Here is a 24,476-nt window from a genome sequence, read left to right as displayed (position 1 = left end):
GGAAGACCTGAGTTCAAATCTGGCCTCAGACACTTGACACTTACTAGCTGTGTGACCCTGGGAGAGTCACTTAACCCCAATTGTCTCACCAAACAAGCAAAAATAATAATAATAATAAAAAAATAAAATATAGAAGACTTGGGAAGTATAGTGAAACAGTCTCTAGTTTTGAGTTTTAAATGTTGCCCTGATGCCCTTACATTCCCTCAATGTCCCCAGGTCTCAGGATGCCACTTTCCTAATTGGTGACTGCATTTCCAGCCCTGTAATATGAAGAGTAAAGAGAAAATAAGCTCAGTTTAATTGCAAATCTACAAAGGGTCTGATGAAAGAGAACACATTCTCTGTCTTTCAACTAGCCTCCCTTTTCCTAAGTGGCTAAGTATCCATTGATAATACCCTTATATAAAATAAGAATGGGTTCATCTTTCATGGTACAATCCTGCCTCATTCATCGTGCATCTTTTTAATTGGTGAGCATTTCTTAGACATCTCCCAAAGACTCTTTTGGAGCTAGTGCATTTATGCCTATGTTTTATCTAGATAGCTCATGTAGGCATAATACCCACTAACTACACAATATACATTTCTAATTGTTGCAAGCTATGACAAAATCAGAAAGAAATGCCATCATTGTAAGGAAGGAGAAAGTGTGAGTTGTTTATTTCATTTCACTAAAGTAGTTAAGCATAATTTTAGGCCCATAAAGTGATAAATGTTACATTAAAACTAGTGGCTGCTTCATTACACTGGTTTTAGATTTTCCCCACTTATATTCTTCATGACTGGTGAAGGAAAAAAAAAAACGTAGTCAGACTCATTTTGCTGATTCAACCACACTGAAATTACCCACTTCATTTATGGTCTTCAGAAAGAATTATTTATCAGAAGTGTTCATTGAAATAAAATGCCTATTTGGTTCTATCTGATTGGCCTTCTCATGTCATAATGGTTAACCCTTCACTTTTAATGATATTTTCCTTAGGGCCTATAAAGAAGTACCATGTTGTAAATATTTTACAACACATTTAGAAATGCCACAAAAAAAATCCAAGAAATATTTATTATGTGCCTACCCTGTGAAAAGTCCTGTGTGTAGAGGCTAGTCTGATTTGTGACCTCATCAGTGTGCATATTTTCTCCAAAAAAGTAAATTACAACCCATCCATGCCTGCCCTTCTAGTGTGAATACTATCCATGTCTTTCTATAAATTTACTCCAAGGTCTTCATCCAATGTACTGAGGGCTCTCCCCAAGCCCTTTTAAGATTGAGGCAAAAATGACAATTATACAGTCTCCGTCCTTAAAATCTATCTTTTACTGATGTGATGAGCTCAAGAAGTTATGGCATGAACAGTTAAATATAAGACAAAGTGGAGGTTAAGCAGACAAAGAAGAGATCCAGAAAAAAATTCTTTAAATAAATTTGAGGAGGGAGACTATGCTTTTGAATAGAGAGTTCAAGGAGTGGATGACATTGGATATGATCTCTGAAAGAAGATAATTCAAAAAGGAAAGATAGAAGGAGGGAGAACATTTCATGTGGAGGATGGTTTGGATGAGTTTACAGGGGTTAGGAGATAGCATGTTGAATTCAGGAAATAACTAGTAATTCAGTTCAAATAGAATATAGAGCATACAAAGAGGAAGGATTAAAAAAAAGACTGGAAAGAAAGATTACAGCTAAATTGTGTACGGCCTTAAATTTCAGGCCAAGGAGTCTGTACCTTATTCTTGAATTATAAATGAGATATAGAACCATTGAACATTTTTGAGAAGAGGGGAAACATAGTCAGACCTAAGCCTTAGTAAGATTATTTTGACATTGAATTGTTTTGTATTTTAATAGATTGAAGAAGGAAGAAGATGGAGGCTGGAAAGCATCTGGGAGGCTTTTGAGGTGATACAGGCAAGTTTTGAATTGGGATTATAACTGAATGAATGCAGAGCCATGTCCAGATGAGAGATATTGTGGAGGTAGAATCAACAGAATTGCAGGTTGAATATGAAGAATAAAGAAAGGAGGAGAGGAAAAAAAAGATTTCCTAGTAAATTAATATATAAATGAATTCATCTTCCAGTTTCCTCCCCTACTCTCACTAAGACCTTGAAAAATCACCCTTCATGTTTTATTATCTAAAATTTTTTATCAAACATTAAGTTTTTAAAAAGGACCACACTTATTCTTTCTTCCTCTGTTAAATGACCATGACATGAAAATGGTATATATTTTTATTATTACCCTCATTTACAGATACTAAATAAAATCTGATATTAATTTGTTATTGATTTTTTAAAGATTTGGGGAAATTTATTTAATTCTAAGTAAAGAAATATTAGACATATTTTTGGTGTATGGTCCTTAATTGAGTTGATCATTGAATCTAAAGGGAAAAAAATTTTACTTCATGTTTGCATAAGTGTATATACAATCATATTCAGTTCAGTTTTTTTTCTTTGTTCTAACTTGTAATGGGAGAAGCATCACAAACAAAAAAAAAAATAGAGCTAGAAGAGACCTTAGAAAAAGGGGGTTAGTATGGTCCTTCATTTTCAAAACCCAACGTATAATTTTTAGTTAAGCAAATTAGGCCAATGAATTTATATTGCTTTTAAAAGCTATATATATCTTTTAAAAGGTGTGATAAACAGAATTTCTATCATTTTATATTCAAGCCAATAAGAAGGACCTCTTTGGGGCCTGAGGGCCAGACTTGCTCTTCTGTTTCCTAAAATATAGGATGGATTCTAAAGACTCTTTCCGTGAAAAGAAACAAAGTATCCTTAGAAAATAGCTCTTGTAGCTTATATTTCAGTAGTACTTTAAGACTTACAAAGTGACTTTCTTTCAATGAACCTATAAGATAGGTGGCATAATTATCATTATATCCATTATATAGATGAGTTAACTACAGTTTATACTGGTTAAGGGATTTTTTGAGAGTTTCATAAATAGTAAGTATCAAAGCATGGACTTAAGCCTAGGTCTGTGAACTGATTTTCTTTATGGTGCCAATTTTAAATAGATTTTGTTCTCCAGGACAAAAATTCCACTTTTACTGTTTACAGTACTGATCAAGTGCAATAATATTCACTTCTCTCCTTCTGCACACATTAAAGTATGCAGAATGCCCAGATTTACATAGCAGTTTTGTGTTACTTTTAAAATACTACTGCCTTGGCTATAAATTTGAGTCCTTCAATTTTTGGAAAGCTGTGTGGAATGCTCTTTCTTCTGGTGCATTTAGTCAACCTTTTCAATGCTGGGTCTTGAATATGTGCCTCCAGATGGGTCTGCTTCATCCCCTGGGAACCCACCAGGTGTGCCCACTGAAAGACCCTTACACTCTGGTACAACTTGGCAATGATGGGGTTGCAGACCATCTCTCATTCTTTCTGCTGATGCTTAAATGTTTCCTTCTCAGCAGTCTTATCTTATCCAATTAGTTGATTATTTCATTATATTTGCCAATTATTTTCTCTTTGTCTTCATCACCAATTTTGCCTTGAAGTTTTTCATCTTCTGCAATAGCCTCCATGTTGAAAGCATAAGATTCAAGAGAATTCTTGGAAGACATCTTGTCTCTGCTTCTCATTTTCAGCTGTGTATTTTGTAGCCTCTTGAGCCAAACACTCAATATCTTCTTTGCTCAGATAGCCTTTGCTTTCGGTGATGGTGATCTTGTTCTCCCTACCTGTGCTTTGATCTGCAGCAAACACACTGAGGTCAGGATTTACACCAATGTCAAATTTTGCTTCAATCTGAGAAACACCCATGGGGCCAGGAGGATTCCTGGCAGCTTGAATTTGCCAAGCAGATTGTTATCCTTTGTCATTGCTCTCTCCTCTTCATAAAACTGAATGAGCACTTCAGACTGGTTTTCTGAGTAGGTGGTAAAGGTCTGTATCTGCTTGGTGGGAATGGTGTTATTGTATTTGATTAGAACTGTCATAACTCCACCAACAGTTTCAATTACAAGGGAAAGAGGAGTGACATCCAACAGGGACCAGTATTGCACATTGTCAGATTTATCTCCAGACAACATGGCAGTCTGGACAGCTGCACCATAGGCCACAGCCTCAACATGACTGATACTCTTTTGAATTCCTTGACATTGAAGAAGTCCTGCAGAAGCTCCTGGATTTGGGGGATCTGAGTGGAACTACCCACCAAGATGATGTTATATGTCTGTGAGTAATCTAGCTCGGCATCTCTCAGGGCCTTTTCCACAGGATCTAGTATGCCATGTAAGAGGTCAGCATCCACCTCTTCAAACCAGGCATGGCTAATAGAGGTACAGTATTTGATATCTTCATAGAGGGAGTCAATCTCACTGTCTAACCAAGCTTTAAGTGCTTCACAATGCCTGCTTCAGTCACCTTCATGGACATTGGAACAAATTTTTTCTCACACACCCATTCCACTAGGAGAATTCTTCACATGCTTGGAGCAGACAGCTCCCTAACTCACAAATGAAGAAAAAACAACAACAGCAACAACAATTTCAGTACTGGCCTGGGTATTGGAAGAGATAATGCAAGTTCCATGTTCACAAGCAGAAAACAGATGACAGACAGCTGTCTTATTCTATCTGATGTCCTTCTTGTGCTTTTGTTTAAACTTAGCAATGAAATGATTTGACCATGTGGTGGTCAAAGTCCTCCTTACCCAAGTGGGTGTCCCCAGCTATGGACTTGACTTCAAAGACGTCATCTTCAATGGAAGAATGGAAACATCAAAAATACCGCCTCTAAGGTCAAAGATCAACACATTTCTTTCAGCATCAACAATTTGTTGTTCAAGCCATAACCAATGGCAGCAGAACTTGTCTGATTGATGATTTGGAACACATTGAAACCAGTGATAGTTCTAGCATCATTGGTTGTCTGATGCTGGGAATCATTGAAGTAGGCTGATATTGTGATGAGAGCATTTATGACAGTCTTCTCAAAGTAAGCTTCAGCAATTTCTATCATCTTGGTCAAGATGATAGAAGATACTTCTTCTGTATAGAAACTTTTGGTCTTCTCTATGTACTCTAATTGGACCTTAGGCCTGTCTGTGTCATTCACCACTGTGAAAAGCCAATGTTTCACATCTGACTGTACAATTACATCATCAAATCTATGATTAATCAGATATTTGGCATCAAAGACTTTTTGTGGTATTCATTGCAACCTGTTTCTTTGTAGCATTAGTGATTAAACATTCTATGTTGGTGAAGGTGATGTAGCTTGGGGTGGCCCTATTTCATGGATAATTTTTTTTTATTTTTTTAAATGTATTTTATCTTTTTATATTTATTTTTATTTATATTTTTAAAATGTATTTATTTTTAGTTTTCAACATTCACCTCCACAAGATTTTGAGTCAAGATTTTGAGTTCCAAATTTTCTCCCCATCTCATACCTCTCCCCACCCCAAGATGGCATGCATTCTGAATAACCCTTCCTCTAATCTGCCCTCCCTTCTGTCTCTTCCTCCACCTTTTCTTATCCCCTTCCCCTTCTATTTTCCTATAGGGCAGGATAGATTTGTATACTCCATTGCCTATATATCTTATTTCCCAGTTGCATGTGAAAACAATTTTTTTAACATTTTTAACAAATTTTCTCCCTTCCTCCTTCCCCACTCACCCTCATTGAAAAGGCAAGTAACTCAATATAGGTTATACATGTGTAGTTATGCAAAACACTTCCATAGTAGTCATGTTGTGAAAAACTAAGTATATTTCCCTTAATCCTATCCCACCCCCCATTTATTTTATTCTCTCTTTTGACCCTGTCCCTCCTCAGAGGTGTTTGCTTTTGATTACCCCCTCTCCCAATCTGCCCTCCCCTGTATCATCCCCCTGCTGTCTTGTCCCCTTCCCCCTTATTTTCCTGTAGGGTAAGATGGATTTCCATACCCAATTGAGTGTGTATGTTATTCCCTCCTTAAGCCAAATCCTATGAAAATAAGATTCACTCATTCCCTCTCATTTTCCCCCACTTCATCTCCACTATAAAAGCCTTTTCTTGTCTTTTATGTAAGATAATTTACCTACCTCTCCCTTTCTCCTTCTCCCAGTATAGTCCTCTCTCTCTCTCACCTCTATCTATCTATCTATCTATCTATCTATCTATCTATCTATCTATACATCTAATTTTTTCCCTCCAACTACCCTAATACTGACAAAGGTCTCATGAGTTACAAATACCATCTTTCCATGAAGAAATATAAACAGTTCAACCTTAATAAATCTCTTATGATTTCTCTTTCCTGTTTACCTCTTCATGTTTCACTTGAGTCTTGTATTTGAAAGTCAAATTTTCTATTTAGCTCTGGTCTTTTCATCAAGAATGCTTGAAAGTCCTCTTTTTCACTGAATGTCCATTTTTTCCCCTGAAGGATTGTGCTCAGTTTTTCTGGGTAGGTGATTCTTGGTTGTAATCCTATCTCCTTTGCCCTTCAGAATATTATATTCCAAGCCCTGTGGTCCCTTAGTGTAGAAGCTGCTAAATCTTGTGCTATCCTGATTGTGTTTTGACAATATTTGAATTGTTTCTTTCTGCCTGCTTGCAATATTTTCTCCTTGACCTGGGAACTCTGGAATTTGACTATAATATTCCTAGGAGTTTTCCTTTGGGGATCTCTTTCAGGAGGTGACGGGTGGATTCTTTCCATTTCTATTTTGCCCTCTGTTCTAAAATATCAGGGCAGTTTTCCTTGATAATTTCTTGAATTTCAATCATGGCTTTCAGATAGTCCAATAATTTTTAAATTCTCTCTCCTGGATCTCTTTTCCAGGTCAGTTGTTTTTCCACTGAGATATTTCACATTGTTTTCTATTTTTTCATTCTTTTGGATTTGTTTTACAGTGTCTTGATTTCTCATAATGTCACTAGCTTCCAATTGATCTATTCTAATTTTTTTAATATTTCATATATATATATATATAATGTATATATATATATACATATATTATGTTTTGCTAGGCAAAAGGGGTTAAGTGATTTGCCCAGGGTCACACAGCTAGTAAGTGTCACATGTTGTGTGTCTGAGACTGGATTTGAACTTAGGTCCTCCCAACTCCAAGGCCAGAGCTCTATCCACTGCACCATCTAGCTGCCCCTTATTCTAATTTTTAAGGAAGTATTTTTTTCAGTGACCTTCTGGACTTCCTTTTCCATTTGGCCAATTTTGTTTTTTAAGGCATTCTTCTCCTCATTGGCTTTTCAGATCTCTTTTGCCATTTGAGTTAGGCTTTTTTTTAAGGTGTTATTTTCTTCAGTATTTTTTTTGGGGGGGGTCTCCTTTAGCAAGCCATTGACTTGTTTTTCATGATTTTCTTGCATCACTCTCATTTCTCTTCCCAGTTTTTCTTCTACTTCTCTTACTTGTTTTTCAAAATCCTTTTTGAGCTCTTCCATGGCCTGAGACTGATTCATTTTTTTTTCTTGGAGGCTTTGGATGTAGGAGATTTGACTTTGTTGTCTCCTTCTGGTTGTATGTTTTGATCTTCTTTGTCACTAAAGTAAGATTCTATGGTCTGACTTTTTTGTGAGGCTTGGTTATGATCCCAGTCAATTGGTTGAGTTTTAAACTTTTTGTTAAGGTAAGGGTCTGCTTCCAGTGTGAAGAATGTACTGTCCTAAGCTTCAGGGGTTTTGTGCAGCTGTTTTCATAGATACTTGTAGGGACCTGTAAATTTTTAGTTCTTCCAAGGTGGTATGATAAAGGGTGAGGTGTTTACTCCTTTCCTGGCCTGTGCTCTGGTCTATGAGTGACCACAAGCGCTCTTTTCTGCCTTGTAATTGTGAGGAGGATTTCCTCTCCACCAGTACTACAAACTCCACCACAACTGCACTCCTCCTCGCCCCAGGACTGCCACCCAGAACTGTGACCCAGATCCAAGCTCTGGCAAAGCAAGATAGTCCTGCACCAACTCAGAGATCCCTGCAATCCCTCTCTGATCAGTCACCTGATTCCCTCTCAGTCTGTGGCCTGGAAGCTCCAGAGGCAGTTGGCACCCCAGGGCCGTGCCCAGGAACTGGGGCTGGGACGATACTTCTCTCTCTCACCGCAGTCATAGACTTTTACCACTGACCTTCTAAGTTGTCTTTGGTGTTCATGGGTTGAGAGGTCCAGAGACCACCACAGCTGCCCGTGATTCAGTTCTCTGAGGCCTGCTCCAGCTTCACAGAGGCCTGTTTTGCCTGCATGTTCATGCCAAGCTGCATTCTTCTCCCCGCCTGGCACAATATACCTTTCCAGTCAACCATCTAGGCTGTCTTGTCCTCAAAATTCATTTCACCCTGCCTTTCTGTGGGTTCTGCTGCTTTAGAATTGGTTTAGAGCCATTTTTATAGGTATTTGAAGGGGTTTGGGGGAGAGCTCAAGCAAGTCACTACTTTCACTCTGTCATCTTGGCTCTGCCCCCCTATTTCCTTGATAATTAACAAGAATCTCCACTTACACATGTTGTACTATTTCCACAGAAGAACAAATACTGCCAATATTAATGCCAACTGTGAGACCCTTTGATGTGGTTGATGGGGAATGAGGATTGCAGCTGACTGCTGTGGAGCAAGAAGGGCTACTGCTCTGTTAAGTAGTTATAAACTGATTTTTGAATAGTAAATATTTACAGGAAAAGTTGGGGTCTTTAACTAGGTAACCCCCAAGGGAGAAAAAAAAAAAACATTGCTAACAGTTTTGTCCCTTTTCATCTGACCAGGGAATAAGGATTTCTTCTCCAAAGACTGTCACACTGAGATTAAGCCTATAATTTATGGTGGTAGAGGGCCAACCTAAGAGCACAGGATGAAAGTTACAGAGAACAAATGTATGCTTGATGTATGAAACTTCTTCCTAAAAAGTTGACCTGCCCCAAAGTAGGTAGGACTGGCTCAGGTGATCTCCAACACTAGAAGTTTCAAGCAAATATGTAACCACTTGTCAAGGATGTTGGAAAGAGAACTCCTGCACAGGTTTGCATTGAATTAGAGGTCCTCAGTTTTTACTTCTAACTTTGATGTTCTGTGATTCTGTGACTCTAAGACCAGAACTGTCTTCCTTATACCATGCTCAAAAAAAGATGTCCATTAGCCCTACCAACTAGCCATCCTTTACTTTAATTTAGTCTTCACCAAATCATATATTCCTTTGACAAATTCAATTTCATTGAAGTCTTACCAAGTTTTCTAAGATGGGTTACTTGAAGGAATCATCTACTCTCTGGGAAAACAATTAACACTTTCAAATTGTGGCAGCACTGTTGTGCTATATTTACTAAATTTTGAGTACAAAAACTGGTTGAGACATTTTGAAAAAAATCTTCTTAAAAGTTTCTTCTAAGAAAAATGTTTTATTAATTTTTGTTACATCACTATCACATCCCAATACTTACCTCCAATAAAATACTACTTTGTAATAAAGTGCAATTAAGAAAAAAATGGCAAGTATTTCTGATAATATTTGCCTTATTCTGCACTGATAGGGCATCATCTTTCTATTGAAAGAAGGGGGTAGGAGAGGATATACTTCATTTTTCAGTCTTCTGGACTCAAAATTGGTTATATTATTGATCTAGATTCTATTGTCTCTCAGCATTTATAATTTGGGCAATTAGAGGAACCATCACCCTATTAGACTGGGTATTGTATGGGTTAGCCTATAGAACCTGCATAGTACTGGGCCTATTCTCTGGCCCACTTCAAGAGAGACATGTTCTAGCTAAATCTTTAAAGACTTGTGCTTTGGCATTTCAGAGCCCCAGTTAACCTTCATCCCTAAACACCTGATTTATATTTCTTATCATATACATTATATATGTATATATATATGTGTGTGTGTGTATATATGTACATATATACATATATATACTTTTGATTATCTTTATTATTCTTGAATAATTTTAAACAAATATTCATATAATTACCTAAATTAGTCATATTCTTCAAGTCTTATAGAGCAGTAATATTTGATTATGCTCATTGACAACTGTTTGTTCAGCCTCCCCAAAAGATGGACACTTACTTTGTTTCCACTATTTTGTTTTGTTTTAGTTTTAGTTTTTTTGTTCTTTTCTAGGACAAAACTCTTACATGCCTGTATGGGAACTTTCCCTTGATCTTTGGATTCCTTGTCGTATATACACAAAAAGGAGATTGCCGATAAGAAACAATTCTCAATAAAAGAATTGTTGGGTAAAATTATACAAGTAATTTAAACAACTTTTCTGGAATACTTTTAATTTGTTTTTAGCTATGCAATGGCAATAGACTTGTTTGCTGAATCACTTGCTGGAATCCAGCAATTGTAGGACTTGCAAATGTAAGAATCCAAGAGAGAGAAATGGCCCAAGACATGGTTCCAGAAATCCTCATATAGAACAAACCTCTTAGATACCTTGGTTGAATTATGATCCTGCCTCTCAGATTGATTAATTTTATTCTCTGAATTAACTAATATTTCTGTCATGAAGATACAAATAAGGATAGATATTTGCGTGTGTGTGTGTGTGTGTGTGTGTGTGTGTGTGTGTGTTTTACTGGACACATTTATTTAATACTTTGAAGTTTAATAATAGCTGTTATTTCTCTCTCTCTCTCTCTCTCTCTCTCCCTCTCTTTCTTTGGTGAGGCAATTGGGGTTAAGTGACTTGCCCAGAGTCACACAACTAGTGAGTGTTATGTGTCTGAGGCCTGATTTGGACTCAGGTCTTCCTGACTTGAAGGCTCAAGCTCTATCCACTGTGCCACCTAGGTGCCTCAATAACTGTTATTTCTACAGTGTGTTAAAGTTTGCAAATCACTTTACATATATTTTCCCATTTGACCATCACAAAAAACCTTGAGACAGTTTTATCCTCATTTTATATATAAGGATACTGAGATCTAGAGATGTTATATCACTTTCCCATGATCTCGTAATATAATCTAATAATAAGTTAGTGGCAGGATTTTAACCTCTATCTTCCTAATTCTAAGCCTATCACCATATCCCACATGCCATGCTGTAAATGTTTTCTTCAACACTACATGTGAAGTAGATAGTAAATACACACACAGACACATACACACACACACTAAGATGGCATTTATTTGGGTAAAATGACTTGTCCAAGGTCACATAACCATGAAGTAACAAAGTTGGGCATTGATCCGAGGACATTTGGTTCCTAGTCTAGCTCATATTATATTCTGGTATGCTGACAGAAAATCTTAGTGGCCTGAGAAATATAATGTTTCTTCATATGTCCAATAGCACTTGGGGATAATTCACTGACAGAATGTCAATTAGGTAGCTTGAAGAACAATGAAATAACAGAAGAATCACACTTCAAATGAGAAATGCATACAATCTTCTCTAACTTTCTCATTATTTTGCATTAACAGATGGCTGGACTAAGTATCATCTTCATCCTAAGTATTTATGAAGCACCTAATCATATGTGATGCTTTGCTAGAGATGCCATATGAGGAAAATTACAAAGATAGAGTAACTCCTCTTGAGTAATGATACATATCAAAAACTGATGATCCTCACATTTTTCAAATTCCCAAAGAATGGCTCAAGACTGTTTGGTGTCATTTTTTTAGACTAGTCACATGAAGAAAATAAAAATCCATGTCATATAGCCAAAAGAGAGCTGAACTAAGAAACAGGAAAACCTGAGTTGTGATCCCAACTCCGCTAGCCAGTTATGTAACCTAGAGAAATTCATTTCCTCTTTATAAGCTTCAGTTTCTTCTTTGGATTGGAAGATGTCTAAGTTTCTTTCCAGCTCTAAAATTCTGATTCTATTCTCATACCAACTACAAATCAGGGAAAATAGAGTTGGTACTGTTCCTTAGACACTATCGATCCTCTCTGTACTTTTGGAATTGGCTCTTCCCAATGTCTCATATGGTCTTCTTTCTCACTTCTATCATTTAGAATCCTTACTTAATCATCTCAAATGCCATCTTCTACATGAAGACTTTCCTGCTACTCCTGTTGGTAATAATTAATGTCTCCTTGACTACACCCAAGTGTTTTACATCTATTTTGTGTAGATTAAATACATACCTGCATTTGTACTTGTCTCTCCTGGCTAGATTGAAAGTTTCTTAGGGAGAAGTGTTTTTTTTTTCTTTGTTATCATCAACACTTAGCACAGCGTCTGACATGCAGCAGATAAGGGATGTTTATAAATTGACAGATGGATAAATATTGAACTTAATTCATTACTAGTGAATTGTCAATTTTTGACCAAGATAGGATTAAATCTACAAAGTGTTTTACATGTTATCTCATTTGATTCTCATAATGATCTTTTGAGGTAAGTAGTGCAATAGTAATTATTCTCAAATAATCAAGAAATATTGATTAAGCTCTGGATATGTGACAGGTACTATGCTAAATTTGAGGTATAAAAAGACTAAAGAAAAAGAATCCCTCCCCTCTAGAAACTTAAATTTTAATAACCACAGTGATACAATGTGTGTGTGTGTGTGTGTGTGTATGTGTAGATATATGTAAGATGCATTTGAACTAGATACCAGATAACTTTATAGGGTAAAGGATGACCATCTGGTGAACTGGGAATGGCCACTTGAGTAAAGTTCATGTTGAGCTTGGAAGGAAGCCAGAGACTTAAAGAGGTAGAGAGAGAACGTTCTAGGGAAGAAAAATGATCAGTGCAAAGTCAGAGATGAGAGATGGAGCATCATGTAGTCCATTATTGTTAGACTTTAGAGTGGTAGGAGGGGAATAATGTGTAAGAAGACAGGAATGAATGAAAGAAGTTACTTTCTGAAGAGCTTTAAATGCCCCCAAAGAGCACTTTGTATTTGATTCTGGAGATAACACTGGGCCACTGGAGTATATTAAGAAGAAAAGAAGCATGATCAGATTTATGCTTTAGAAAAATCACTGTGGCAACTATAAGGGAGATGGATTGAAGCAGAGAAAGATCTGAGGCAGAGAGATTGATTAGAAGCCCTTTGTAGTAATTCAGGCAAGAAGTGATGCACATTTGAATCAAGATGATAGTAGTGAAAAAAGGAGGGCAACATAAAAGATATTGTAGAGATAGAAATAGCAGATTTTTCAACTTACTGGGTATTTGTGGATAGTGAGATGTTTAGGGTAATGTGAAGTTACAAACCAGGGAGAATGAAAAATGTTGGTGCCTTCAAGGAAAATGGGAAAGTTTAGAAGAGGTAAGAATTTTCAGAAAAGCTAATGAATTCTGTTTTAGACATGTAAAGTTTGAGAAGTCTTCAGTGGGACATCTAATATGTGAAATAGAGAATCATTTATGAAGAAGTAAAACATTTGCCAGGCTATAGTGAGGGCCTAACTGAGAATAGTGGACTTGGTCACTGGTCAAATGACTTACCCTAGCTCTATTCAGCATTACATGAATAAGTATGAAGGAAATGGGCAGTGGGAGTAATTTAGGGTTTTAGTTTGGCAGTGTGGATTGGTGATAAGACAAGAGAGAAAGGGATTTGAGAGTAGAGAACAGTGTCATTTAGATGGATTTGACATTGGAGTTAGGATTAAGAAGGTGGGGAAGAATGGATATGGACAGCATTTTCCTTTGTGAGTCCTTTGTACTTACCTTTGATCATTGTGCTGCTGAGGAAAGCTGAGTCATTCATAGTTAGTCATCACACAATGTTGCTGATACTGTGTACAATGTTCTCCTGGTTCTGCTCACTTCACTCTGCATCAGTTCATACAAATGTCTCCAGGTTTTTGTCTGAAATCTGCTTGTTAATCATTTCTTATTGCACCACAGTATTCCATTACATTCATATACCACAGCTTGTTAAGCCATCCCCTAATTGATGGGCATCCTCTCCATTTCCAATTTTTTGCCATCACAAAAAGGGCTGTTATAATTTTTTTTTGCACATGTAGTTCCTTTTACCTTCTTGTGTAGATCTAGGAATAATAACAAATGGTATAAGGAAGAGATGGGATGATAAAATATTTTGATGAGAGAATTTCAGAGCTTTAGGAATGGATGTGGAACACTTGTGAGTGATTGAAAGATAAAAGGCATGACCAACCTTTGTATAGCTGAAGTGGAGAGAAAGAGTGTCTAGTGGGAGTTGAATAGATTAAGGAACTGGAAAGTTAAAACATTTAAGGGAGCATCAAAAAGTATATTGAAGTCCCTTACTATGAATGATAGGAGTTGAAGTGGAGAAGGAGACTATGGGCTAGACCCTGAGTTTGTTGAGAAAGGTGAAATAATCTCCTGGTGGCTGGTATATAATGACTACCAGCACCTGGAATGTGGAATAAATGATGATAGAGGAGAGGTTGTTGATTGAAAGTGGTAGAGGGATAGTTTGGAAATGGCAGTGACTATTCTGATTTTCCCACTAGGAGCAATGTATTGAGGGTATCAAAAAAGGTGAAACTAGTACTTGAAAAAGATGTCTAGGGTGCAGTGCCATTCAGTGGAACCAGATCTCAAGCAGTGCTAGAAGAGAGAAAGATCATTAAAGGAAAAGGACTAAATGAAAGGGAGATTGTCCATTTTAGTTTGGCAATTACAGAGGACACAGTGGAAAAGTCAGGAAGATAAAGAGTGGGATATTATTGGGGGTGGTTTAGAGATTTAGAGTAGTAGAATGAGAAAATGGATAGCAGGGGTTTTGGAAAAGTGTTGATTCTTTAGCCATCAGAAGTACATTTTCACTGTACCTGTCACTGTACCTGTTACTTTGCCTGGACACCTTCCCTGAAGGTTAACATCCTAATAACTCTTCTTACTGTCCTTATACTCATCCTAATAATGACATTGAGAGGAACTGCAAGGATGGTAACCATCAGGAGAGGTGTCCAGGAAGACTATCAGTTGATGAGAGTGGCTTGCCTGATGAAGGCAGGTGATTAGAACATTCTTCTCTTAGTAATCCTTCATTAGGTTAGCTGTCAGTATTTCTGTGTCTTAAGATGGAGGAGAGGCAGGCAAGCCAGGTGAGGCATAGTGGTTCTGTGTTCTGTGGGCCTCCAGTAACTTGGCCAGGAAGGAGAAGTTATTGCTTTGTCAGTGACTACTTGAGCTCAGGTCTTCTCTCTACAAATTCAAGGATCTTTCAATTCCACCACTCCGTATTCTCCTTGCCTCTTACATATTTAATAATTATTGACAATAAATTATAGGAAATGCCCTTGTCATCTGGTAGTGGAGTCCAGAACCAAAGCCTATTCTACCTCCTTACCATACAGATTAAAGTGCTTTTTTTTTTTTTTAATCAGGTTTTTGCTGCATAGGCGTATGTTGCAAGACACAGGATCTGTCTTACCTGGTATCCATGTGAGAAGCCAAGTTGTGTTCCTATTGAAAACAAAAATTAACTGCTTTTAAAAAAAGCAGATCAAGCAACATCTCAAGGACATATTTGACTAGAAAAGCAGTGAAGTGCTATACCATTAGCTACAAAATGTTCAAAGGCCTAGCACTTAAGATATCTCCATTACAGAAAATATATTGGTGAACCTAGTTAATAATAATAACAATAATAACAACAAAAATAAATATTTATATAGTGCTTTAAGGTTTACAAAATTCTTTACATACATTATCATACTTGATCCTTCTAATAGTTCTAATTGATAGTTACCAAAATTAGTATTTTATAATTTAAATTGTTATATTTTCTTTTTACATCATCTTCATTTCTACATATGTCCCTCCTACTCCTAAACTCTAAGAGCCATCTCTTGTAACAAAGGATGAAACAGACTGAGGGGGAAAATTATCTATAGAACTAGCCTGCACATCAACCAAGACTAAGAATATAGCCAATTTTTAATCTTAGTAATTTCCCACCTCTGGAAAGAAGGGAGATACACATTTTCTCAGCTCCATTTTGGAGCTAAGCTTAATCATCATAATTATACAGGGTTCAGTTTTTCTTGCTTGATTTATTTTGTTCATTTATATTGTCAATATAGCTATTGCCATCTTACAAATGAGGAAATTGAGGTGCAGAGCCTTATCTAAAATCTGTGGTTCAATCATCTCTGACTTTTTGTGACCTCATAACACACCAATACTCTCCAAGGGGTTTTCTTGTCAAAGATACTGGAGTGGTTTGCCATTTCCTTCTCCAGTGGATTAAGGCAAACAAGACTTGCCCAGGGTAACACAGCTAGTAATTGTCTGAGGCTGGATTTGAACTCAGGAATTCCTGACTTCAGGCTGGGTTCTCTATCCACTGAGCCACCTAGCTGCCTTGAGGTTGTATCTAGGTATACAGGATTACATAGATAGTAAATGTGAGAGGTGGAATTTGATCCCAGCCCTGCCCTAATTTTAAGTCCCACACTATTTCTAACACAGTCTCTAATGATGGGAAGGCATAAAAAAGGAAACACATTTATGGTAAAAACTCAACAGTCATCTCCAAACAAGTTTGAAAATATCTTCAAGGTAGAGGCAACATTCTGGGAACTAGGTGGTGCAATGGATAGAGCACTAGGCCTGGAGTCAGGAAGACTTAAGTTCCAATCTGATCTTGGATACTTGCTAGTATCTAGGGCAAGTCACTTAACCCTATTTTCCTCAGCTCTTCATCTGTAAAATGAGCTGGAGAAGGAAATGGCAAACTACTTCGATATCTTCATGAAGAAAACCCTGAACGGGGTCTCCAAGAATTGGGTGTCTCTGAAATGACTGAACAACAACAAAGAGGCAACATTGAAGAATAAGTGTGTGTGAATGTTACTAAAAATGTTTTAATGTGATAAAACAAAACAAGAAATCCAAGTGAAATTCTGGTTACTAAATTAAAGTATATTGCATGTGAATTAGAGCATTAACATTCTAAATTAAATCAGACTATCTGAACTTAACACTTTCACATAAATGGGGTATATAGTAATGGGTGGTCTATCTACCAGTAATTAGATATTTACTGAGCATGCAATATTGTGATAGATGCTAAATTGGACACCAGAAAATTTAAGACATTATCTCTTCCCCCCAAAGGCTTATAGTTTCACAGAATCATAGAATTTGAAAGTTGGAAAAGCAGTGTGACAGCCAACTAATCCAAAGTGTATATGAAAGTAATCCTCACTATAACACATTGGGCAAGTGGTAATTCAGCTTCTGTTTGAAGACCTCCAAGAAGAGGTAATTGCCCTTCTCTAGAAGAAGAACTGCATTTTTTTTTGACAGCTTTAATTGTTTGGAAGCTTTTCTTCACATTTAGCTTAAATTTGCCTCTTTGCACTTCCACAAAACGTCCTGATTTTTGCCCTCTGAGAAAAGTCTAATGCCTCTTTGAATCCAAACCAATCTAATCTAATCAACCTTTATTAAGTTCCTATGATGTAACCCTGGGCAAGTCACTTAACCCTGTTTGCCTCAGTTTCCTCATGCATACAATGAGCTGGAGAAAGAAATGGCAAACCACTGCAGGAGTATCTTTGCCAAGAAAATCCCAAATAGGGTTACCGAAAAAGAACTGAACAACAATAACAACATTATGTGCCAGGTATTGTACTAAACTATACTAAGATGCTGGGAATATAATTAATAAAAAGAAAGAAAGTCTTTGTCCTCATTGAATGTACAATAGAAAGGGGTAGACAACACACAAAAAGAGGTGAGAAAGTGGAGTTTGGAGGGGGCTGGGACACCAGTGGGCACCCAGAATGGAAGTACCTTGTACTGCAGAGTTGAAACTAGGCAGGGCAGGACATGTAAAGTGGAGTGAGCTGAGTTAAATTTCTGCTCTCCATAAAGAAAGCATTTGAAGGAGTTTGCTATTTGACCCTCCAATAACTAAGAGGGGAGAGGAACCTAAAGGAAATGGAACCAAGGGTTGAGTTAGCTACATGGTGGGGAGTTTAAGAGTAATGAGTTTTTCCTGGAAGGAGCATCTTATTTCATGGAGTTGAAACCTGGCAGGGCAGAAGATACAAAGTGAAGTGTGAAAACCATTCAAATACTTCAAACCAGCTAAGTTATTCCCAAGTCTCTTCTCTAGGCTAAATATGCCTAGTTATTTCAAGTAACACTCATATATCATGAATTAAATTTGCTATGTTGGTTTCCCCCTTATGGATACCCTCCATCTTATCAGTCTTTCTTAAATGGTTGCACCCAGAATTGAATAGAATATTTCATGTAAATTCTGATGAAGGCAGAATACGGGGTTACCTTCACCTCTGCATCCTTGGAAGCTATGCCTTTGCTAACGTAGCATGAGATTTCATTAGTTTTTTTTTTTAAGCTGCCGTATCATACTAGTTCCCCCAAGTCTTTTTACAGAACAACTGCTTTCTAACCATGTACTGTGAAGATGCTATTTTTAGCCAAGTGTAAAACTTTATTTTTTAATATTTTATCTTAGTAGACAGCAGTAGCCTGCCCAGATCTTTTTGCCCCTTAACTGTATCATCCTTTGTGTTATCTATCCCTCCCAATTTTATTTCACCTGAAAATTTGGTGCCTTTATCCAAGTTGTCTATAAAAATGTTAAATGGCACTGAAACTTCTGAGATCATATTGATTGTTTAAAGAAAAACAACCATAAAATATGTGGTGAAACATATACATTTTTTTCCTACCAGCAAATCTGCCATAATTAGTTTACTTTCTCAACCTGGCTTAGCTTTAATCTGCTCAATATCATGCTTTTTGATATGTGCCATGCAAACAACTTATAAAAAGGATTGCTCTACAGTGAACCTATGTGGGTATTTTAGCAGAAAAATGATGTGACATCCAAGGAACCTTTCGTCTGTTGGGGTCCAGAAAGCTACACCAGATTCCAGGTATTTCCTGAGTCAGAATCTTTTCTAAGTTATTGCATATGAGCCTCAATGGTGTGTTTACTTTTACTAGTCAACTAAAAGATACATTTAAAATGTTTTGAATGAAATGTGGATAAAACTCAATAGTAATTAAAAAAACTACATAGTAAATACGGGAGTTGAGATTTGAATCCAGGTCTCTTCTGACTCTAAGTCCAGTGTTCTTTTCAATAAAGCCTTCCCCTCCTCTCATTGGGAAAGAAATCCCCCTATTATTCTATTCCCTGCCTATAGCAAGAAGTTCCAACATATTTCTAACATATTTGCTTCATTTCCCAGGAATTAAATTTTAATTGTGGAAAAAGCATTGTCAATGACCCTAAAAGAAGGAGAATCCCAGCTTAATAGTGATTGAACTGCTTTTTAATACTTTCTCTATTAAAGTCATTGTGTGAAATTTGCATAAAGGAAAGATATGTTAGGAAATTGTGCATGGAAAAGAAGAGACAGAAGCATACATTATAAAGGAGTGACTTCTTCTTCAGCTCTATTAGAATTTCTGATTTATAGGGTCCAGTAATTATCTTTAATACATAGAATGGACATCATTAAAAGTGGTGATGAGTATATCTTAAACTCCTCCTTTTTATGACAAATGGTGATAGCATCACAGAACAGGTGATGTTATATAGCAATTTAAATCTTATTATTATGTATTTATTGTTGGTGTTAAGTTCTTTTTCAGTCATGTCTGATTCTTTGTGACCCCATTTGGGGTTTTATTGACAGAGGTACTGGTGTGGTTTGCCATTTCTTTCTCCAGCTCATTTTACAGATGAGGAAACCGAGATGAACAAAGTTAAATGACTTGTCCAGGATCACATACCAATAAGTGTCTGAGGTCAGATTTGAACTTATGAAGATGAGTCTTCCTGATTCCAGGGCTCACACTCTATCCATTGTACCATCTAGCTGTGTGTATAGACCTTTGTTTATTTATATCTACTTAAAGATATCACCACTTCCATTTTTCATCAGTTGTACAATTTGCATTTCAATAAAGTTTGGATTTTATATATCATTTCCCATTTTTTATTTTTAGTAAGAAAACACCCAATAGTGTGCATATATATATATATATATATATGTATTTATGTATATGTGTATATGTGTGTGTGTATGTATGTGTATAAACAGGAAAAGCTAGGCTGCCTGAAGACATTTGCTACTCACTGTTAAGGTGTTCTACTTAGAGGCCAAATGGAAAGAGTCCCTCCAGTTGCTGCTGTTTGGAGACTGCTTTGTATGTGTGGCTTCATCAGTGTGAGCTACAGACATTCTTTGCAACCACAGAGACAAAACCTTAGAGGATAATTATCATCTCCATGTAGATGACTCCCATATCTACATACCTGACTCCATTTTCTCCCTAAACTCCAGCTCTGCCTCTCCATCTGCTGTTTAGACATCTCTGAGTGTCCCATAAGCAGTTCAAATTTAATACATTTAACTTAGAACTTAATATATTTAATCCCCAAACCTCAACCTTTTCCAGGCTTTTCTACTACTGTCAAGGGTATAGCTAACTTTCTTGTTAACAGGTGCACAACTTAAGTGTAATTTAAAACTCACTCTCACTTTGTCCTACATATCTAATCTGTTGCCATATCTTGTCATTTCTACCTTCATAAGATCTCTCGTACATACATATGTATGTATGTATGTGTGCATGTGTGTATGTGTGTTCAGGTATATGTGTGTATATGCGTATGTATATATGCATGTGCACACACACAGATGCATACACAATCAGTGCATGTGTGCACACACACACATATATACACATATGTACGTGTATACATATATACATATATACATATATATATATATATCTCCTTCTCTCATACAATTACCACTCTGGTTCTAGACCTCATGAACTCTTGCCTCTGCTATGGTCATTTTTGTTGTTGTTGTTGTTAGTCTTTTTGGTCATGTCCAACTCTTTGTGGACATTTGGGGTTTTCTTGATAAAGACACTGAAGTGATTTGCTACTTCCTTCTCTAGGGCTATTGTAATAGCCTTCCAATTAATTGTTCTACCTGTCTCAAAATCACCCCCATTCACTTAGCTGTCAAAGTAATTTTTCAAAAGTATAGGACTTACCCTGTCATGTCTCTAACCAGTAAATTCCAGTAGCTCTCTATCTCTATTATCTCAATAATCTTTGATTTTTCAAGATCAAATATGTAGTCATCTGATTTACATTTAAAGCTTTTTGTAACTTGGCTCATTTCTATCTTTCTAGTCTTCTTACACTTATCCCTGTCAGCCTCCTCAAATGATAGTGCCTTTGCTTCTGAGATTACAGTCTCACCCATATATTGTGTATATATCTTACATGTATCCAGTTGCATATATATTATATCTATCATTACAAGGTGACATCCTTGAGGGCATGTCTGGTTTTGTTTTTCTATCAGCAGCTGTCAATATACTGCATAGTACATAGTGAGTCCTTAATAAATACTTATTGATTTGAATGGACCTGGATTCAAATTCCATCTCTGATACATACTGGCTGTTTGACCTTAGGCAAGTCACTTGAATTCATAGTGTCTCAGGTTATTCTAAGATTTGTAGCAAAAACACGTGAAGACTAGGTAGAGAGATTTCCTTTACAAGAGAGCTTCCTAAATCTGTCAAATCACAGTCCAACAGAGCAAACAAAATGGTAGTGTTATGCAGTTGTTAATTATGGTACTATACAATTTCTGAAAAAAGTAAAATAAAATGTAACCTTCTGAGGAACAATTTAAAATTATTTTCCAGAATGGTTGAAATAATTTGTAGCTCTTCCAGTAGCACAATAGTGTGCCTATCCTCTCTTAGTTTCTGCAAGAATCATTATCCTTATTTGTCACCTTTACCAATCTTATGGGAATGATATGAAACCTCAGAGTTATTTAATTTGTATTTTTTTAAATTATTCCTGATTTGTATCACCTTTTTTATATGGCATCCAATAATTTGTATTTAATTTGAAAACTACCCTTTTATATCCTTTGTCTACTTATTGATTGGGAAATGGCCCTTGTTCTTATATATTCATATCAGGTCCTTATGTCTTCAATATTAAACCTTTATCAGATAAACTTGCCACAAATATTTTATCCCAGTTATTTATTCTCCTTCTAAAAACATTGAATTTTTTTGTCTAAACTATACAATTGAAATTGTCTACCTTTTATCATTACCTCTATCCTTTATTTAAGAAAGAAGTCTCTCTTTAGATGTCACTGAGAAAACTTATCTCTGTATCCCCTTCTCTTCTTTGTCTCCTTGAGATGACCTTTGATATTCAGTTCATTTATCCCTTTGGAGTTTATACTGTAAATTGTGTAAGAGAGGTAAAGGACAGAAGAATCAAAATGTGATATGCATTTGCATACCTGGCCAAAATGTTGATTTTGTTTGCTGGATTACACATATTTATTACAAAATAAGGTTTCTACTTGAGGAGGTGGGGTTTAGTAGATACTAAAATAAAAAGAATAACAATTAGAGCCTTAGTTTCCTCAAATTTAAAATAAAAAGGACTAGACTAGACTCTAAGCTACCTTCCAGCTTTAATTATATCTTGCTAAAATAAGATTCCATCACACATGAACATACATATGTAAAATATACAAATACATTTGTTTAAATACAGAAAAGAAAGAAAAGGGCACAAAGGACACAAACAGAATAGTTTTGTTCAGCTGGGAATATAAATTTAGAATTAGACGAGACCTAAGGGACTCAGTTATTCAAATTTTCTCAATTTATAGACAAGGAACCTGAGACCTAGAGGTATTAAGTGACTTGCTTGAGATCACAGAGGAAATGAGTGGCAGGACTTAGATTTGAACCCAGATTAAATATATTTCTAAAACAAAACAAAAGAAAACAAAAAAATCCCAGAAAGACCATAGGCAGCACATTTTCATTTTCTTTTCGTACTCACTGTAATTTCTGAAGGTTTTTATTCCAATTCAAAATTTGACTGATTAGTCATATTTCCAGAGACAGGATGGCTACATCTCCCCCTCAGAATTCTAGGAGCACCTAATGCTATAAGCTTGAGTGTCCAACTGTGTTCTTCCCCAAAAAATTATCAGTTTGGAATCCTTTCAGTTAGCCACCTTTAAGTAGCTTTTAGAAAGGTTTGTTTATTATGGTTCTACAGTAATCAATTGGTACAAAACATCTCCCCAAAAGTCTGTGGCACACTCTCCAACAAGTTCAGGTTGAAGTAGGCTTAAACTTATAGAGAACACATGTGACAATGGCATGATTCTGAGGTCCTGTTTCTTGAAAGTACTTTTCCCCCAAGGATGAGGTGCTCAAGACCTTCCTCTTAAGCACAGTGAATCTGTATCCATCCATCCCTGGATTTCAATGCAGGTTATCCAGGAATAATACTAGAATATCAAAAGGGAGGCAGAAGCTAGGTGGCACAGTGGATAGAGCACAGGCCCTGGATTCAGGAGGACCTGAGTTCAAATCCAGCCTCAGACACATAACACTTACTAGCTGTGTGACCCTGGGCAAGTCACTTGACCCCAATTGCCTTAAAAGAAAAGAAAAAAGACTACAAAAAAAGAAAGAATATCAAAAGGAAGAGGGGAAGGCCAAGATCTTGCAGACGTCCTCTGGCTAACGGCAGAGGAGAGAATGGAGAGTGTGTGTGTGTGTGTGTGTGTGTGTGTGTGTTTGTGTGTGTGTGTGAAGTGAAAACTATTAACAACCATATGGAAGACATTTTTAAAATCACTTGTTATAAGAGAAAGGTAAATGAAAACAATCCTCACTTTTCATTCCACATAGTATAAAGTCACAAAGATGACAAAAGAAGAGAATAGTTATGTTGGTTTTGTTATGAGAAGATTGACACACATATTATTAGTAGAGCTGTGAATCAGTATGGATATTTTTGGAAATCAATTTGAAATTATACAAGCAAAGTGAGTAAAATGTCCATATTCTTTGATCTAGAGATCTCATTACTAGACTTATACTCAAAGGTGGCCGTTGATAAATGGAAAGCCCCCAAATATACCAAGGTATTTATAGCAATATTTTTATGGGAAAAAAAAGTAAATGTTCATTGACTGGGGAATGGCTAAATAAAATTTACAGAATGTAGTGGAATGTTGCTGTGCTATAAGAAATTATAAATGTGATGAATACAGAGAAGCATGGAAAGATCTACATAAACTGACACAATGTGAAGTAAGTATATACAAGAAAACAACATATGCAATGATTACAACAATGTTCTTTCCAAAAATGGCAATTAAAACCACATATATAAACACAAGTGAATGTTATTTTTAGTTATAAAGAGCAAACATGGCTTGAAAGAAGGAAAAGGAGAAGATATTTTCATCTCACCCCTCTGAAGATTTGAAAGGTCCACAAGTGTTATACATTGTACATGTTTTCAGAAATTTGTGTTACATAGATGTTATGATGATTGTTTCCTCTTTTTTCTTTCTTTTTAATACATTTATTATATAGCAAGGTTTCCTGGGAGGGAGAGATGAAGAGATACTTGGAGGGAAATTATGAGAATGCAGAGAGAGAGAGACAGAGAGACAGACAGAGAAAGATAGATAGATAGATAGATAGAGAGAGAGAGAGAGAGAGAGAGAGAGAGAGAGAGAGAGAGAGAGA

At 36.4% G+C, this 24,476-nt stretch overlaps 1 pseudogene; it reads right to left on the bottom strand.

The window, feature by feature from the left end:
• Window positions 1–3,244: 3,244 nt before the first annotated feature.
• LOC114026600 overlaps window positions 3,245–24,476 on the bottom strand; it is a 54,923-nt pseudogene continuing 33,691 nt past the window's right edge.

Source organism: Vombatus ursinus, unplaced genomic scaffold (genome assembly GCF_900497805.2).
Source record: "Vombatus ursinus unplaced genomic scaffold, bare-nosed wombat genome assembly UNPS02014841.1, whole genome shotgun sequence".
NCBI classification, from domain to species: Eukaryota; Metazoa; Chordata; class Mammalia; order Diprotodontia; family Vombatidae; genus Vombatus; species Vombatus ursinus.
Note: the sequence above shows the minus strand (reverse complement) of the source record. Positions and strands in the feature narration are given on the sequence as shown.